This window comes from Colletes gigas, unplaced genomic scaffold, assembly GCF_013123115.1.
Source record: "Colletes gigas isolate AHSC1104 unplaced genomic scaffold, ASM1312311v1 Colletes_gigas_Sc00009, whole genome shotgun sequence".
NCBI lineage: Eukaryota > Metazoa > Arthropoda > Insecta > Hymenoptera > Colletidae > Colletes > Colletes gigas.
Genome location: NW_025106638.1, coordinates 5,939,884 through 5,957,929, shown reverse-complemented (window position 1 = coordinate 5,957,929; position 18,046 = coordinate 5,939,884). Strand labels below are relative to the sequence as shown.

General features: G+C 42.1%; 1 protein-coding gene across 1 annotated transcript in view; it reads left to right on the top strand.

Annotated features, from left to right (window-relative positions):
• Nucleotides 1–5,699: 5,699 nt before the first annotated feature.
• Nucleotides 5,700–18,046, top strand: part of LOC122397577 (potassium voltage-gated channel protein eag) — a 100,953-nt gene continuing 88,606 nt past the window's right edge. Inside the window, exon 1 of the mRNA XM_043396828.1 lies at nt 5,700–6,146. The gene's annotated coding sequence lies outside the window, so the exon portion shown is untranslated. The remainder of the gene's footprint in view (nt 6,147–18,046) is intronic.

The following is an 18,046-nucleotide window of genomic DNA, read 5'->3' as shown; positions in this document are numbered from 1 at the left end:
CAAGGACGCGAAAGTGAAAATTAAATCCGTTTATGTCCAATAATAATGGCAATATACTCTTAAGCCCTATTATTGGCAATTTTTATGGGGGCCAGAAATTGTTTGTGTGGATCAGATGTATCGTAAAGATCATCTTTGACCTAGCACTTAGCTCGTTCGTAGCACAGTGTTTCCGTTGAATAGTCGGAAAGAAACCATGATAACTTCGTATTTCAACGACATAAGACCAGGGTCACACGAGCGTCGAAACGACGACCATTTTTATGTTTTCAATTGCAAGCAGGAAGAACGTAGAAACGCACGTCGTTTTAACGGTCGTGTGGTCCTAACCTAACCTGGTCCAGTTTCACTGAGCTTTTTCGACACCACCAAACTGTAGCGTCGTGAGAGGATGAGGGAGGGGGTTCGACGAATCGTCGTGAAATCGTGATTCGTGATTCGATCCTCGAGGGGTCGCGTTACTCGCGCGGTGCGTCGCGTGAGATCTAGTATCGTTCACGCTTATGCGCTTCGAAAGGAAGGGAAAAGTGGATCAAGGCCAAGCGTAACGCGGGTCACGATACGGGGAACACCGGCCTGCGTGCTGCTTACGTGCGTGAACGCGAAGGCGTACGTTGTGTTCTTCCGCATTGCGTTTGCGACTCCTATGCCTCTGCTTCTGGTGTTGAAAATTTTCGAGCGGCCTGTTTCTGTCGATCGAACACCTTCAAGTTTCTTGTATTCTAAAGAATGATTCATGACTGTTTTTCGGCTTGTACTTACTGCTTCGCATACTTTTCCGCGTCGATACAGGATTAAATGAGCCAGTCTAATTTTAAAATGTCTTAACAATACATGCACTTCAGTCCGTAGAAGAGACATTTATCTCGCGTATGCATTCCGTTTTCGAATACCATTCTCCAACGTTCAAATTAGCTCGTTTCTCGTTTCGTAAATTCGTTTAGCGACGCAACTTTTGGCGGAGGCCAATAATCCCGAGGAAATTGCCCGAAAATCACGTTGCCCTTTAAAGTAGAGGCACCCGGTCGGCCCCGTTGCAGAGTTCAGGGAGGAATATTTACGCCCAGCGGCTGGCGCACACGTGCCATTTTGACTCTCCGACACTAATTGCGAGGCGCGTCTGGCTCGCTCTCGAGGCCCAAATTAATTAATGGCATACCAAATGACGAAGGGAGACTCGACTCGCGTTTGAAGGGTCGCAGGCACGGAAAAACTTAAATAATACGATGTATGAACGTGCCGCGAATATCAATGCTTTCTTCGACGCCGCCGTCGACGTACTCCCGTTAATGACGTACTTCCGTGTCCGCCATTTCTTTATTCCCTCCCCACCCCCATCGTTCTTGAAGATAAACCGCGTTTGCGATTTTTCGCCGCGTGGGTCGATTTAATCGCACGAATTACCGCGTTGCGACCTACGTTGTTTTTTGCAAATTTAGCGCGCCCTAATTGAGGTTAGGTGCTGGGACTGGCGCTTCAACCGCCGATCACTAACCGTGCGTAATTTTATTATTATAAAATATGCACCATCACTATTAGCGAGGAGAATTGAGGGGTGCGTTTCGGGATTCAAAAGGTGCGTAAAAGAACTCGTGTAGAATTAATTTTTCTTGTATCGTTTTGAGCCCATAATCTCGGGCGAAAAATTATTTTTTTTTTTTTTTCATGGATTGTTTTACAAAAAATTTTCACAGGCGTGGAAATATGATAATTTATGGCCTTACCGTTTTATCTTCCGGTCGTGTAATGAGATTCGTTATACGTGTTTGTTCTACCAAGTGTATGCGTGCAGCGGGATCCAGTGAATCGCGCGAAAGAAAAAGAAACGATTTTCTTTTCTTCGCGGAGTTAATTAGGCGCAATTTCCGAGCACTTCGAGCGAGGATATACGCGAACGAAGCCCCGATTGGCCCGCGGCCAAATGGATTTTTACGTACGAGACTGTAAAAGGAAGCGAAAATATGCGCGGTTGATTTATCGTCTTGTATCGATTACAACGGGAATCTGGTCGGCTCTCGAAACATTCTTATAAACGAGGTTCGAAAAAAAGTGATCATCTATCGATGTCGGTCGTGTCGAAGATTACGATATTTTTTACAAATCATAAAACGATGACTGTTTCGTGTGTTACGTGTCTATTGAAAATAAATAAAAATAACGATACCTGGACTGAAATTTGTTTCATCGAGATAAATCAAATTTGAAAAGGAAATTTATAGATTTACTTGTCAGCCTTTGACCCTGCCATAAATCTCTCGGGAGTCAAATGTGCGAGGGGCTATTTATCTGCTCCTGAAACATTCTTAAAACGCGTTGACACCAACAGGCTACTTTTTCCTCGGCTGCTTCGATTATGCGTGTGTCAATTTGTCGTTTTACAGTGCCGCTGTCCAAACCAGGACCCATAAGTCCTCCGGGGTTCAGGCACTCCCGTTCGTATCGCTATTATCGGGTATTTCTACTTGCAGTCGTTGATTTTAGGTGATTTATAAAAAAAAATGTTTGAAATTTATTTGTATACAATGTTTGAAATTTATTTGTATACAATTTTTGAAATTTATTTTCATAAAAATGTTTTAGTGTTATTTTGCAAGAAATTTGAATTATTACAAACTTTCAATTTTTTTCTTAAACGTTTGGTTGATTTTTCGTTTTTTGCGATACGATAAAAAAATAACTTAGTTTTTGGCACATCTTGCAGAAGACCTCTATTCACACAACATTAGGTAGCTAATATAGTCGTTTACTTTTATCGTGCAGTCATTCGTCCTTCATTTTTCTTATTTTTTTTATGTATTCTGCATATTTATTCAATTTCATATTTTTCCTCCTCTCAATTTGTTCATTTATATTTCTTATTTTCGTATATAGAGTTTCGAATAAAAAAAGTGATTTGATCTAGATAAATTCGGTTTCTATTTCATAGATTATCTCTAACATCGCCGGTCTCCGTGCACAATTCATTATGTAGGATGATAAACCACTATGGTAATGATAGAAGTGTTAAGTGTGCGGACCGCAGGAGCCGATGAAAATGGGGTGGCCGACGAGGTGGCGCCCTCCCTCTAACAAGTTCGATCGAACCAACCCCCGTGCGACTTTTTATCCCCTTCTTTCACATTGTTCTTCCTCTGACCTTCTTTCGTCATCTTCCGCGTATCACTTCTATCTTCAGAAACGTTCGAATTTATCACCCTGTATAAACTTGTCCAAAACATAACTCGCATCCCTTATGGGGATCGAATCGTCTACATCTTTAAACGGATGATATCGTTTCCATGTTGGGTACAGTTTTTTTTCTTTTTAGTACAGGTTAATGGTTTCCGTTTTCTCGTAACGCCATCTAGCGGTTCGATCGAGGCGGCAACTAGAACAGAGATAGAGAAAAGGAATCATTGTTCGCAGTTGTACAGTGTGGAGTTCAGATGTATAGTTTTGAGGTTAAAGCAGTACTACTCCTAGCGACATCTGTGTACGTATACATACGTATGAATACTGCGGAGGCTATGTTAAGTCCAAATTTTACAAATTTAATATATTAAGTAGCAACGAAATATATCGACTAATTTAACGACTTAACATTTCTATTTTTAAAAATTTGTCGTTGTTGACTCAAATTCAGCCACTTATAAAATAGTAGAAACTACTACGATAGTAAGGAATGAACTTGTCGAGAGTCTGAGGAAAATTGAAATAAATTTAATATACCGGGGTCGCATACGGTGAACGCCTATGGGCGTTTGGCGCACGTGTTCAATACATACGACCGTAAGGTTTTCGCACGCGGTGCGCGCTGTTCATTCGAGTCCAGGCACCGACAGGGTTAAGATCCTCCTCCTCTTCGCGAGGACAGCTTTCAAACCTGCACAATTGCACTCGTGTCTTCATATACCGTTAGTGAAGTAATTAAAGTGTCGTTCGTTAAAACGGTAAGCACCTTTCGCGCAAATTCGTGGATAACGAGACGCTCCTGGCGTTTCGTCCCTTTCCACACCTCGGCGTACACGCTGTCGCGCGCGCCTACGTGCCTCTCTTTCTGTCGCGTGAAATGCCTTTCTTAGCACCCAGCGTCTTGCAACGCGTCGCGTCAGTGCGCGTTGGCGCATTGTACAGTAATTCTCTCGCTTAAAGATTATGTTTCAGATGTTTAATAAACTCTTTTCACACCAAGAAACATTCAACTCAAATATTTCCAATGATACGAAAGAGTGTCACAGTAGAACAATGTTTATTTCGAGGGGTTAAATGTTATGATTACGCAAAACTTTGTTCTAGATATTCAAGTTGAGATGCGAAAGTTGTCAGGCCCTGTTGAACCCGTCAGAGGTTTGTTGAATACCTTACCAGACACCCTGTACATTTACAGAAGTTCTATCAATGAATAGGGGAGGTCTCCCCGATTAAAATGAGTCTAAACACGACCATGCTTGGGTTACTTTTAGTTACACGCATACGTACAGTTGAAAATTTTCAAAATTGGACACATTTTAATAGGAAAATCCTCATCGATCTATTCATATTTTTGTCAAAAGAAAACAATGGCATATAACATGATCTCTTAATGACCTTGAGTACAAAAAATCCTTTCTGTTGTTTTTAATAATACAACCTTCAGAATTTGTTTACAAATTTTTGATTCGTTAATTATTTGAGAATTCTCGAGCAAAATGGAAAATTTATCATTATTAATTTTGAACAAGGTCCTTCGACGATAAGAAAAATACAGTAAAAGAGATTGGTGCGTGCCGTATATGACACGCCATGCGTTAAGGGGTTGAAGAATGTCCTAAAAATGCAAAGACACTGGTAGAAATACAGCGAGGTCGTAGAGACAATAGGGGGTGAAGACGTTAGCGTACTTGAATGTCGGGAGTCAAGATTCCCAGGGACAAATTCTGTACACTTTTTCGACGCTTCTGCAGCACGTAAGGGCCTGGACGTAAAGGGGTAGGCATACGTAACTCTGTGTCGAAAAATATATTCAACGATTTCTGACTTTAAAGTTATGGCTTTCTGTATTTTCTCTGACTCGTTCAGGATCATCCGAGGGTCTGTGGATTGACAGTATGAGAATTTATGTATTAAGATGTTTATTGAAAAGTTTTTGACGGCGGCAGATTATTTCCCGGAAAAACAATGTTCCGTTCCATGGTTAATAATCGCGCGCCATTAGAAAGACAGACTCCAGTACGATTCTCGTCCTGAGGAATTACCCAATTCCGCCACCTCCGATCGGAACGGTACCTACTAGCGCATCATCCTCTTCCCCAGGAGTGGCTTCGGTCAGTCCTCTTTACAGCCGTCGGAACGACTCCGGTGGCTACCCATTACCCAGTCCAATGTCTACAAGACGGGTCGCCAATTACGCCGCTCCATCGAAAGACAAACTTCGATCAATCCCGTCCATGGGGTTACCGCGAACCGCGAAAAAAGTTTCCACGGAAAGTTGCTCGGGTTAGGTCCGGTCTCGAGGAGAATCGAGGCGAGATCCGAAGAAATCCAGAAACGAAGTCACGCAAAAGAGAGTGTCGTAGGAACAGAGGGGGCAGGAGGAGGAAGTAACAGGGAGTGTAGAGAAGAAGGGTTATTGCGGAGAGAGAAACTAGGAAGAAGGGGCAGGAGTCGGGGGACTGGTTCGGGGGTAGTCAGCGCCGCCACGGAGGGTGAGTCTCAGTCGCCACTCGGTCAGCCTGCCGCACGGCTGGGTTTCGGTATCCGTCTGCGCGAGTACACGCTCCTACACACACCTGCACGCCACACTACACACGCATGCACACACGTACACGACGCGAAGAGCCGAGGACAAGAGAGCCAAGTAAGGCAGAGTGCGTGGAAGGGCAGCCGCGATTGGGGTGGGCAGCAGGTACACTGTCGGGGCCTGCGAATGGTGCGCGATAATCCGTCAGCCTTTAACCAGAACGTACGATCCGCGGGGCCAGTGACAACGTTCGAGGGTGTACGCGGCGGGTGAAATGCGTTTTCTGGACGCGTACCGCAACCGGTCAGCGCGTGTGCCACCCGGAACCGCGATCGATCCTCGGGACGATACGATCCAGAAACGCGATGGACGGAACCACCCTCCTGCCGCGGGACAGATAACGCCGCCGGAAGAACGACAGCGATCCAGGATTCAGCAGGATTAATCGGTACGAGAGATCTCGTCGCTAAACGTAATCGGGTTCGCCCAATTTTTCGTCCGCGATCCACCGACTACTCGGAGATACGCTCTCAATGATCGTTGCGGTCGCGTGGTGCGCCACCAGACCCTCCCCACCTCTGTCCCCCATGAGTCCTGTTTGCGTTGGTTCACGGTGCCTTTGTTCGTTCTGCGTCTCCATCTTCGCCTGGCCTCGCGACCGTCGGCACTCGAGGCACAGAATCGTCCCCGATTGCGCTAGTCTGAGCAGCGCCGAGGATTCTCACGCAGGTCGTCGCGGCTCTCGAGATTGGACCGCTCCAGTTCGCCTGGCAGACTCTCCCCGTCAGCCTTGGTATCATCTCGCGACGCGCGAACGACCGACGTCCCTCGATCGTATCGGTGCCACCATATACTTTGCTTCTATTCTCGCGATCAAAACGAGAGGTTTTTTCTCATAGAAACGTGGGAACAGACTGGTCGAACAAAAATTGTTTTTCGATTGTATATCTATCGAGTGGAAGAAAACGTAAACAGAGCTGGTGATTTCGTAGCAAGTATCCCTAACGCCGGATCAGGCGCGAGAAGCGAGGCACTAGTAGACGATGAACCCTTTGGGACGCGCTCGAGTGGCGTGACATTTGGGCCATTGTTTTCGGCTACTGAATAATCCCCCTCCTTCTTCTCAGTTGCCGATGGTGATTAACGCGAAGAAAGGCGACGGGGGCAGCCTCCGGGTGTTTGTTTTGTCTGCTCGAGTGCTGGCTTCTTCAACCCTCATTTAATTTACCAGCATTCCCGCTACTCCTTTCCGCACACACCGGCTCTGCCCGATCGTGTGAGTGTCTTTGACGTCTGCTACGCAAGGTCGAGGAGGTTTTCTTTCTTACGGGGCACACAGAGAGAGCACCGGTGCCTCGACTGCTTTCGGATAGAATAGTGTTGCGAGCGTGAGAAGTGGAGCGCGTGGATCAATTTTCGTGGTACATACCGCGAGCGTTTCCACTCGCGACGATCATACTTCCGTCGTTCGAAGAGTCGGTTACGTCGGACTAGTCGAGAATAAGTGATCTTGAATTACAAATTTCTTGCCATTTCGAAAGCAAACTTTCGATACTTCATTTATATTTCGTTCCAGTAGATTCGCAGTCTCAGATATTTTCATTTGTATCTTATAGTTTGATCATATTTCCTTATTGCAAAAATGATAATTTATAATACATTTAGTACGACTGAAGGAACAAATAAAAATATGTTTTATCGGTGTTTGTAATTAAAAATTAGTCCTCATGTGGTTTTCGAACCCCAATACGTAGGCTTCCGATAGTTTAGGAGTTAATTTTTTTTTGTATAGAATATTATTCTTCGAGTCTTTATGAATCCAAAATACATAGTTAATCGTAATTGCAAATATAAAAGATGTTATAGTTTTTTTCTTCGACCAGGAAAGTTCGAAGTTTCCCTCAAAGAGGTGAAATTGTTACCGTGCCCGTCGTTCTTCCAACGTCCCGAAAATGGATCCCGTTGCAGGAAACGCGATAAGTGGAAGACTCTGTCGGTCGTTTCTACGAGTTCGCCGCAATTCTGCATCGCGGTCTGTCGCAAGAAAAAATATTTGGGTCACGAATGATCGCGGAGGCCTCGAATTCGTTGGTTGTTCGCTCGAACGTCGAGTCGTTCCACTCGCGCTTTCGCTGCCATTTGAACAACACTCTTCGGCGTTATATCTGGAATGACGTTCGCAAAAATTGACTCTTCGGGTCGTTCGAGACCCTTATCGGGCTTGTATTCCATCAGGCTGCAAAACTTTTCAATAATCGACTTTGTTGAAACTTTAGAAACCAGCAGATATCTTTGGTTTACAAAAATGCTACATTATAGGGTCCGATATAAATTATTATTCAAAATATTTAGAATAAAAATTTTATTAATATCCGAAAATGCATCGTTCCACAAGTATTCTATATTGTACATTCGATATAGAATACACAAGTAATACTTTATTTCATGAAGTGGCAAATAAATCGTTCGATTGGAAGTACTTACATAAATTCATTTTCCACATGATGTACGCCCCGGAAGTAACGAAGATTAATTTTAAAATAATGGATTTGATTGAACGAACAAATAAATAAATTCTTTTCAACGTTCAAACACTAAAGTACCATAGATTTACGCTTAAATAAAGTCTTCGACTGAGATTTTCAGTGACCTATAAATGCGTGACGACAAATAAGTTCTCGTCAACGTTCGTCAGGATGGAGCCGTGGACGTATCACGTTTCCAACCGACTCGAGTCGGTTGAGAAAAAAAGAAAAAGGAAGATACGTTTCATTACCGAGAAACGACAACTCTCAACCTCAGTTGGGTTCACGAGCGTCGTTCCTCGTGATTCGTCGGCCGAGATAGGACAAAGGGAAACGATTTCGACAACGGTTACGATGATTATCTACCCTCCTTCTCTGTCCGTTCGCGACGGCAGAGAAGCCGTGGTCGTTCGTTTCTTTCCGTCGTGACGCGAATTCTGGATTTCAGCCAGGTTCACAGGTCGCCGCGTTTGTAAGCTCTCCGTACACGGATCACCGACGACGCCCCGTTGCCTATGCATTCCCGATATGGGACCATTCTCGGTTTACCTTGAGTTTTACATCGGAATTGACCGTCGACCACCACCGACTGTCGTCGTTCTATTATCCCGAAGCTTATCCTACCCATCGCGGCGAATTTCTTCGATCAAAATGGCACAGCAAGACCGATGGCAAACGAAACTGATCGCGGCGAGTCTCGTTGTCAGTTCTACTATTCATCCGTCTTGTTTACTCCGTATTACCACGTTCGCTGCCAGACGAAAACTTTTGGCTTTACACCATTGCAAGCTACATAACCTAAAACTTGTTTCAGTACTTATTTTCGTAAACTTGTTAAAATTCACAAATTTCATTCAAATTTATTTCCCTCGACGTCTTAAATTGAAAATTAATTTTTCTAGTATCATAGTGGTCAATCCTGTCACCCATATATGAGCGACGTGGCAGTCAAAGTGTTAAAGAAACTTGGAACCGTAGAACATACTTAATCTTGTTGCTTTCCCAAGATCTGTTTGAAAATAGGATTGAAAAATATTTGTTTCAAGCCACCCGAAGCAATAAACCCGACGTAATAAAAATATTTTTACTTTCAATTTGAAACATTATTTCGTTTAAATTATATAGTTAACAGGTTCAGAAACTCCTCGAGGAAAATCGAATCCGATCGAAATTCGTGCAGAAAAATATCACTTTGATCCGTTCCAATATCGCGTCGAATACAAAATCAGATGAAAAGTGAAAATATAAAATCGAATCGTTCGTGCGTTTTCTCCGAGCAGGTTCTAAATATTTCGCGATTGAAATGAAATAAAAATGTTGCGCTTTCCGGACCGACCAGCGAAAAAGAACTAGGCAGGAAAGTGGTTAATAGCCGCAAGGGAGTCGGATTTACGTAAAAATGTAAATTGAGACTGCACGGTGGGAGAAGCACTGTCCTCACCCCTCCTCCTCCTCTCCTCGCGATCAGCCAACGAAATTCTTTCCGCCACTCTTTGTACGGTTTCTCGCTAAACGACCGGTGATTTTTCAGCCAATTTCTTCTCGCGCTTTTCTTTTGCACGATTATCGATTCGAAAAATAATAAGGACCACTCGATCGTCGCGTAGCCAGAATTCAGCCGGTTCAACCCGTTCTCTGCTTTCCCCACCGAAATAGATTGGGTTATGAATTTGCTGACCTCTCGTGGGAAATCGAAAACCGTATATGTGCTCCGTTACCTCGTGGCCCAAATACAATTTCACGCGACCCCTTCCACGTCAGCGATCGCACGAATGGATCTGTTGCTCGTTTTTCAAACCCGTTCTCTTTCACCCGTAGCCACCCTTTATTCCGAGAGCTTAGCCTTTGTTTTCCCCGTCTCTTCAGATCTTCCTCTTCCTCTTTCTCTTCCACTCGTAGTCTCCATTTTTTTTTTCTTTTTTTTCCTTTTTTTTTTTTTGTTTCTTTTTATTGTTATTCCCCACTCGTGATCTTCCGTCTTGTCAGCTCTCGTTTCATCTTTCGTTCGCGTGTATTCATACGCGCGTTTTGCGATTTTATTTCTCCGGTTCCAGCGCGGTCTTTTTTGTTTTTTTTAACGGCGGCGAGGAGGAAGGAGAAGGTTGGAGTCGTTGTTCGTACTTGGCTCTCCACTTTGTTCTTTTTCTATATCCTCTGTCAGTTGGGGAGACCGTATCGCTTACCATTTTGATGCAATTACGTTTTTTAAATTTTTGCTTATTTTTGTATGAAATTTTTACTATTGTATTTGTGAGATCTTACAGATGAAAATGAGTCCAAACACGACCATATTCGGACTACTTTCAATTACACATTCGTCTACAGTTAAATATTTTTCAAAATTGACGGAAATACGGTATAGTTAAGAATAGTCCGAATAGGGTTGTGTTTGGACTCATTTTCATCGGAAAATTTTCGCCAATGCATTGATAATATTCTCGAAAAAATGTCATGAGAAATGTCAAATAAAAAAAGAAAGTATAGAAATATAAATGTAGATTTTAACGTCTCTACCTTGAATCGAACAACACAGTTCTATTGCTCGTAGGTAATTTGACTGTATTCGACACAGTGAATTCCGAACGAGACGCTAGATTGTGTTGCAATTGAATTTTGACAGTTTAAGCTCTTTGACGTTGTGAAAACAAGCTTGTGCTCATTGTAGATAAATGTGATGCGATGAGGCGCGGCGAGGAGGAATATATAATGTATCTTTTCCTGTAGAGTTAATGGTTAGGTATTATCCACAGTATGTACATAGCGAGATCTGGGAGTTATTTTCGACTCGTCGCTCAACTTCAAAGAGCATCGCAAACATATTGTGCTAAAGGCCTTTAAAACTCTAGCCTTTATTCAAAAAGCAACTGTTGACTAAAAGAATCCCCAAGTACTCAGGATCTTCTATACGTCGTTAGTTTTACATAATCTATAGTACGTGTCTAGAGTCTGGATACCTTGCTATAGAAATGTATCCGATTTGTTGGGAAGAGTGAATCATATTCTCATATTAATCATTTGCCTATGAGATATTTCGTTGTGTTAACTTAATATTAAAAATTAAAAAGAAAATTCCAAGTTTTAAATGAAGCTAATTTCAAACCACCTGCCGCTCGGAAATTACGTGAAACCTGTCTAATTGAAGATCCTAAGAAGTTAGGTTGTATAAAGTTAGATAAACCTTTTACGTTCTCGAGGTAAACAAATTTTTAATTCTTTTTTTTTATACAGAATATAAGATCTGTTCGATTATTACAATATTTTTCTCAAGTTGGATCAACCATAATAATTATAAAAATTAATTAAATTTCAACAATGTTTTCACAATAGTCAGTGTAGTAGGTATTGCGGAAGAGTCACTTTTCTCAGATTAATTCCGCAGCGTCCGACCACAGAGTTGGAGGAACAAAGCAACGGAGGGGGTAATTCCGTTGCAAGTAACCGTAACGCGGATTAGTGCAACAAATGAGGCACTACTGTCGCGCCACGAGAAGAAGGTGAAATAGGACGCGCGTTCGTAATACGAGCCTCTCCCTGGTTTTCGTGCTCACGACACGAGTCGGTTCCATATATTCGAATACACTTTGTACGGATGAGAAACGGTGCGTAGAGATTTAGGGTGGGCACATCACGAACCGAATCGAATACATTATTGAACGGTCATGGAACGGGAATGGAGGTCAAGAGGTCGAGCAGCATTGCCTCAATTTTCCAGCAGAGCGTCGTCGTATTCTCTCTGCGCGTTGGCCATCGCCGAGACGATCCGGCGTCGTGCGATTTTATAATTTACGTCGCGAGAGATTGGCGAAATGGGTTCGCGAGTCGGCGTTCCCGTGGCACGAATCGCTGGGAACGACGTTGGGGGATATCGCGAAACAGGGGCGCGTCGTGCGCGACTGACGTCATCCCGTGCTCCGGGATTCCATTGACCGAACGGGCAAACCGTAAAACTTTTCGATCGCGGTCTTTCATATTTCTTCCTTTTAACCGGCGATCGTAAACGTTATAACCCAAATTTTGAAAGGCCACGATAATTAATATCTGTACTTTATCAGGATTATGTCAGAATTGGTTAGAAAGATTGGTAAAACACACACCACGTAAAAGCCAAGCTACGGATTTTTAAGAAAAATCGACAGGGGTGTTGAAATTTTTTGGCAAAATTGAGAAGTTCCAAAATCATTCTGAAAAAATTATTTTTGGTTGCGGGGGACAATTACAATCATTTTTGGTGAATATACATACCCTCGAAATCCTACGCCATTTCCAGAAAAAAATTCGAATAGGTGGACAAATTTTTCGACAGAATTAAAAAATTTCAAATCATTCTGGAAAAATCATATTCGGTTGCGGGAGTCAATTACAATCATTTTTGGTGAATAGACGTACCCTCGAAATCCTACCTAATTTCGAGAAAAAATTCGAATAGGTGAACAAATTTTTCGACAAAATTAAAAAATTTCAAATCATTCCAAAAAAATTATTTTCGGTTGCGGGAGTCAATTACAATCATTTTTTATGAATAGACATACCCTCGAAATCCTACGCAATTTCGAGAAAAAAATTCGAATAGGTGGACAAATTTTTCGACAAAATTAAAAAATCTCAAATCATTCTCGAAAAATTATATTTGGTTGCGGGGGTCAATTACAATCATTTTGGGTAAATAGACATCCCCCCGAAATCCAATCCACTTTCTAGAAAAAAAATTCGAGAAGGTGTGAAATTTTTCATTATAGAAATATTGCAGATACGGTCTCACTGGACACCCAGTCTCGAATCGCGTTGTGCAACCATTCATCTGTTTGACATCTTTCCTTCTTGACGAAGGCTTCCTTCCCTATCTTTCCATACGGTTAGAATTCTTCAATTTTGTTCTGTCCCTACGATGTTTCCCTTTCGAACTCGTCATCCAGCCGTTGTCGCCTGGTAGTGTCGACCGTTGGACCGAAGTTCTCCGTCGTCTGTGAGTCCCGTTGGTGGAGTGGGGGACGTAGGGGAGGGAGCAGCGTTATCGAAGTCGGTCAGAACCCGGAGGCGAGCTCTGTCAAAACTTCGATCGCGTTCGATCGTCGAACGATTTCCACGCGACGAAACCTACGGATAACTTAATAATCCTTCGGCGATGGTCCCTCAAAGGACACGCCGGCAGGCGTTATTTTACCGTTTGTTTCGGGTTCCCTTGTTTCTACGCTTTCGCGACGACGCACAAAAACGATTTCTTCGAAAGGAACCGAACGTTTTTAGTGACTAAAAACCACCTGTGCCGGCCATATAAAACGCTTTCATTGTTTGGTCATGTTCCAAAAAAAATTCGAACGTACCACAAACACAGAATTAAAGTAACTCGTTTGTAAAAAGTGGGTAAAATCGATGCCGAAAATTAAATATTAATTTTTAATTCGGGAAATTTTAAACTAACATTCCACGACATGTACGATTTTAGTTATGAAATGTTTTTTAGACCGAGTTACAGTAATCTTATGGTTTTTTGATTGTGACTTGACGTGCATTTCTTCGTGTATTCTTCCCGACAATGTAAAAGTTTTCTTGGCGGTAGAATGTTCGAAAGAAATCGTAGAATGAGGCGACAGTTACTGCGTCCTCGTTCTCGAGAAGGTGGCGGTTCACGACCAAGAAAATGCCCGACCGATAAGGGTCCTTATTGGAGAGGAGAGTAGTGCCTCTTCACGAAGATAACTCGGCGAAAAGTGTCGACGTTATCGACGATGGGACTGTACACAGACTCGAGGTCTGCGAGACAACTAACCGTAGACTCGACTTGTCACCGAGGAAGATTAAAAACGATACGATATACGTGAAGATAAACTGTGATTTCTGTGCGTCAAACTGTACAGCGTCATTCGCTAACTTTGTTCGTTTTTACCCCAACGCAAATTGGTCGAATTAGTTTTCATTCAGAAGGGGAATGTCAATAGCGATACTCATTGATTTTGATGAACTAGACAGGGTTTATAGGTTCGCGTGTTTAGAAATTGTAACTGAAATTATAGCCGTAGATAACCAGCCAGTCATGAAGTAAATAAATGCAAAGCTTGGATAAAATTGCTTAGTCAGGTAGATTTTAATAGTAGAGAGATATATAACTATATTTAATATTTTCGTAATCTAAGTAGACTATATTTTTCATCGAAGTACAAAGAACAACTAAACAAAATTTCATCCGGGTTAAAGAAAAATAATAGAAGTTACAGGGAAATCGTGGTGACCAGGAAATCAACGTGACACAGGATTATTTACTTGGTAGCGATTCTAGGCGCCCGGTGTCCGTATCGGTGGGCAAAAGCATAGTGTTCTGGGAGTCGATCGATCAGAGAAGAACGAGAAAAAGAGGGTAGCAAAGCGCGGCTACCGTGCCAAAAACTCCACCCACGAAAAATGATGGGCTACCTTGAGATACGACTCGCTTTCTGGTGAGCAGACCGCTCGAAATCCGGGTGACCTCTTTTTAGTCACGGTCTTTGCCCTCTTTCCCGTGCCTTTTCTCTCATAACCCCCCCTACCCCTCCGCCATTGCGCTGCTGACCCTCTGCGCGACAAGCTGATCTCCCGGAAGTCTTGCCTCCTTCGGTTTGCCCTCGCCTCGACTCCCCCCTCTCCCTCACCCACACGTCAAGAACGGGAAACACCGATCGGAAAATGGGAAACCGTTGTCCCGTGTTCACCGTATGTCACGTTTTTTCGTAACAACGATTTTGAGACTTCCGCGAACGCGTTCGGCGAAATTGTCAATGTTGCATAATTTATGGGTTCTAGAGAAACTAAATTCTGTAAAAATAATATCTTAAAGAATAAAACAATCGTTATTTTGACATTTCATCTTTCATTTTCGACAAATGTGGAATCAAAGATATAAATCCTCCAGTGGAGACCTCTCTACGCTACTTAAGAAACTAATCGACCACGTGACGTCTTTCGCAAACCAACCGGCAGTCTTGCTTACATCGTTCTTCCAGTAGCACGTAGTTATACTTTTCGATCCATTTTTTACATGCATTAACTTTTAATAAAGTGTATTTTATTGTTTGCACTTGCGTTGTATCGGTTAATTCTAACCTTTCACAACAAAAAATAAAGTTTTGTCAGTTTGATAAAGGTGGTTTCGAGAAAAACGGGTTTAAAGTTACAGGTGGTGATAAGAGATACTTTCAGCTGTTCGTAATTAATCTGTTATTTCAGCTCCATAAAGTAGTTTTTTCTCAACGCTCATTTAGAGCCGTGTGTTCTTTTTTTGCGCGCTGTTCTCGCTTCTTTCAACCTCTTGGACCTCTGGTGAATCACTTTATCTTTTTGTCCAGCACACGTTTTTTACGTTTAGAATTTATTACGGAAGTAGCATGCAACAAGGATATTCTTACGTGTCATGTGTCTTATATTTTAATTCTATTCTAGGGAGTTTGTAGGAGGGTGAAGTTTGAGAAACACTGCTACTTTAGTATCGATACCTAACCTATATCATAGTACATATAATATAGAGGCGTTACCGAGGAAACTCTCAACATTCTGCATACTGTATTCGGGCGAAGTGCAAAGTTGAAAATAGTTTCCCTTACTTCCGTTCGCGTAAAATTTCCCGTCTCAGGATGGAAATAGACGCACAATATTCTTCTGTTTCCAGAGCACCACGTCACCGCTGATTCGTTCCGATTGTGCTCGTTCTTGCAACGCTCTCTTCTTGTTTCATTTTCTTCCCATTTTCTTTATCGTCAGTGGGGAATCGAATAACACCCGTCTGGTGCTCGCGTAGCTCAGTGATTCTCATATGCGGCCATATACAAACTCTCACCCCTCCAATGGATTGTGCTAATATTTCTACGCAGTTACAAGTGACAAATAGATAAAGATTGTCGAAAAAAAACGTTTTAAATAAATTTCAAGGAGAATTAGATTTCACATATTTTGCTAATAAAAATAAAATTAAATGTAAATTCTAATTAATATATTTATGAAAATATTATTTTGATTATGTAATTCTTATCTTCGTTTAAAATAGTATGTGACGTATTCGTGTCTCGATTCTTTATTGGAAAAGAATTTCACACGCACCGAGTATAAGTCTACTGAACTACTATAGTACTTACAGTTGATTCTTTATAGACCTTTTTCTGTTATCAATCATGGTTGTTGCCTTACTGATGTGTAAGTGGTTACGGTTTATGAATATTTGAATAAAAGTCAACTACGATGGTCATCATTGACCGACGCGACATAAATGGAAAGTTCATTGACGGTCACCGGCTGATCGACGTGGCCGCGAACGTTCTAAGCAGACAATTTTCAACAAAGAATTTAATATTTTCAGTAAACTATCAATCACAGAGCAAAATTGTACAAAACTCTTCTGTTCTTTTCATCGAGATCTACAATTTGGAATAAATACGAAGTTAATTGAACATCCTGAAAATATTATTGTTTAACATTATTTTTTTTAATAAAAACAACTAATTTTGTAGAATCTGTTTCAATTTATACCTACTCCACGTTTGAATTCAGTTTCACCCGAAACGTATGTGTGTTATTTTTGTTTTTCCTACATATGTTTTGTTTTATTCGATAAATAAAGTAATGGTAAACAATATTTACTAGTTACTGTACATATTATATGTTCATGTAGGATGCATATTAACCAGAGTGAAAGGTCGAAGCTCCGCGAATGAGGTTATCTTACAACGTAACCTAATATTTTATTTAACATTATAGATTTTTATGTGGACGAGAATGTTGGCCATCTCGGGGCAACAGGTAAAAAAATGCTGAGAAACATTGGCGTAGCCGACCGAAATTCTTCCGCCAGGAAACGATTCTCTGTCCTCCTATTCATCCTCGTAGTTTTTCGTTCGTGTTTGCTCGAGGAACGGCCGCGAACAGCAGGTCGAAGCTTGTTCCAATATGTCTGTCGGTTCTCTGGGCTCTGGACTTTGCTTTTTAGTGCGAGAACTTGGCATCGATCGCGCGAACTACTTCTCCACTTTCGGCCGACCTTCGTACGTTATTAGAATTCTTGTAAATCTGGTCCGATTTCGTTGTTTCCAATATCGCTGATTGGTTTTGTTCTTCGCGTGCTGGAGCTCGGGGGACGAGGGACGCGACCAGAGAATCAGGTTGGAAAAACGGGTGGGGATACGATTCGCGCGACGACAGCCTCCGTTTCTTTTTGGACATGTTTACATACACTCCGAGCGATCGACTTTTGTCTATAAATATGAATACGACAATCGTTCCAAACGTATTATTAAGATTAAAAGTGTTTTTCAGCCTTTCGCTTTACTTGAGTAAATTACCTATAAAAGTGGTAAATAATTATTAGTCTGAGTTAGCTTTAGATAGATGACTGGTTTCCAGTTTGTACGATCTTCCAGTATCCCACTATTGCGAAACGGATTTTCCTAGTAGCCATCTAGCGGCAAGTGCTTAAAGCATTTTCAACCAGAAGTTCGCTACGCACGAATTAAATTTTAGACGTCGATGATTCGAGTATTAATCTGTAGATGGCTACGGGCTGGATGCTACTTTCTCGATGGCAAGATTCTTGTATGGACTCGTAAATGGGATTCCTGAGATCCCCATGTAAAATTTTATGGCTGGCTCTCGGGGTATGCCAACAGTAGTAAAATTTTGCAAGTAGCGTGGGTGTCCTTGGTGGGGATTTCCCGTCCTCGCGAATCGTCCCAATTCCCATTCGTTGGTGTGTTTCCATTTTACTTGCAGATTCTCTGAGAGGGTTCGCGCTTCGCTTTCGAACCATCTTACTCGTCTTATCTGCTCGCTTTAATTCAAATTGGTCCGGCTGGCGCGATTCCTAAAA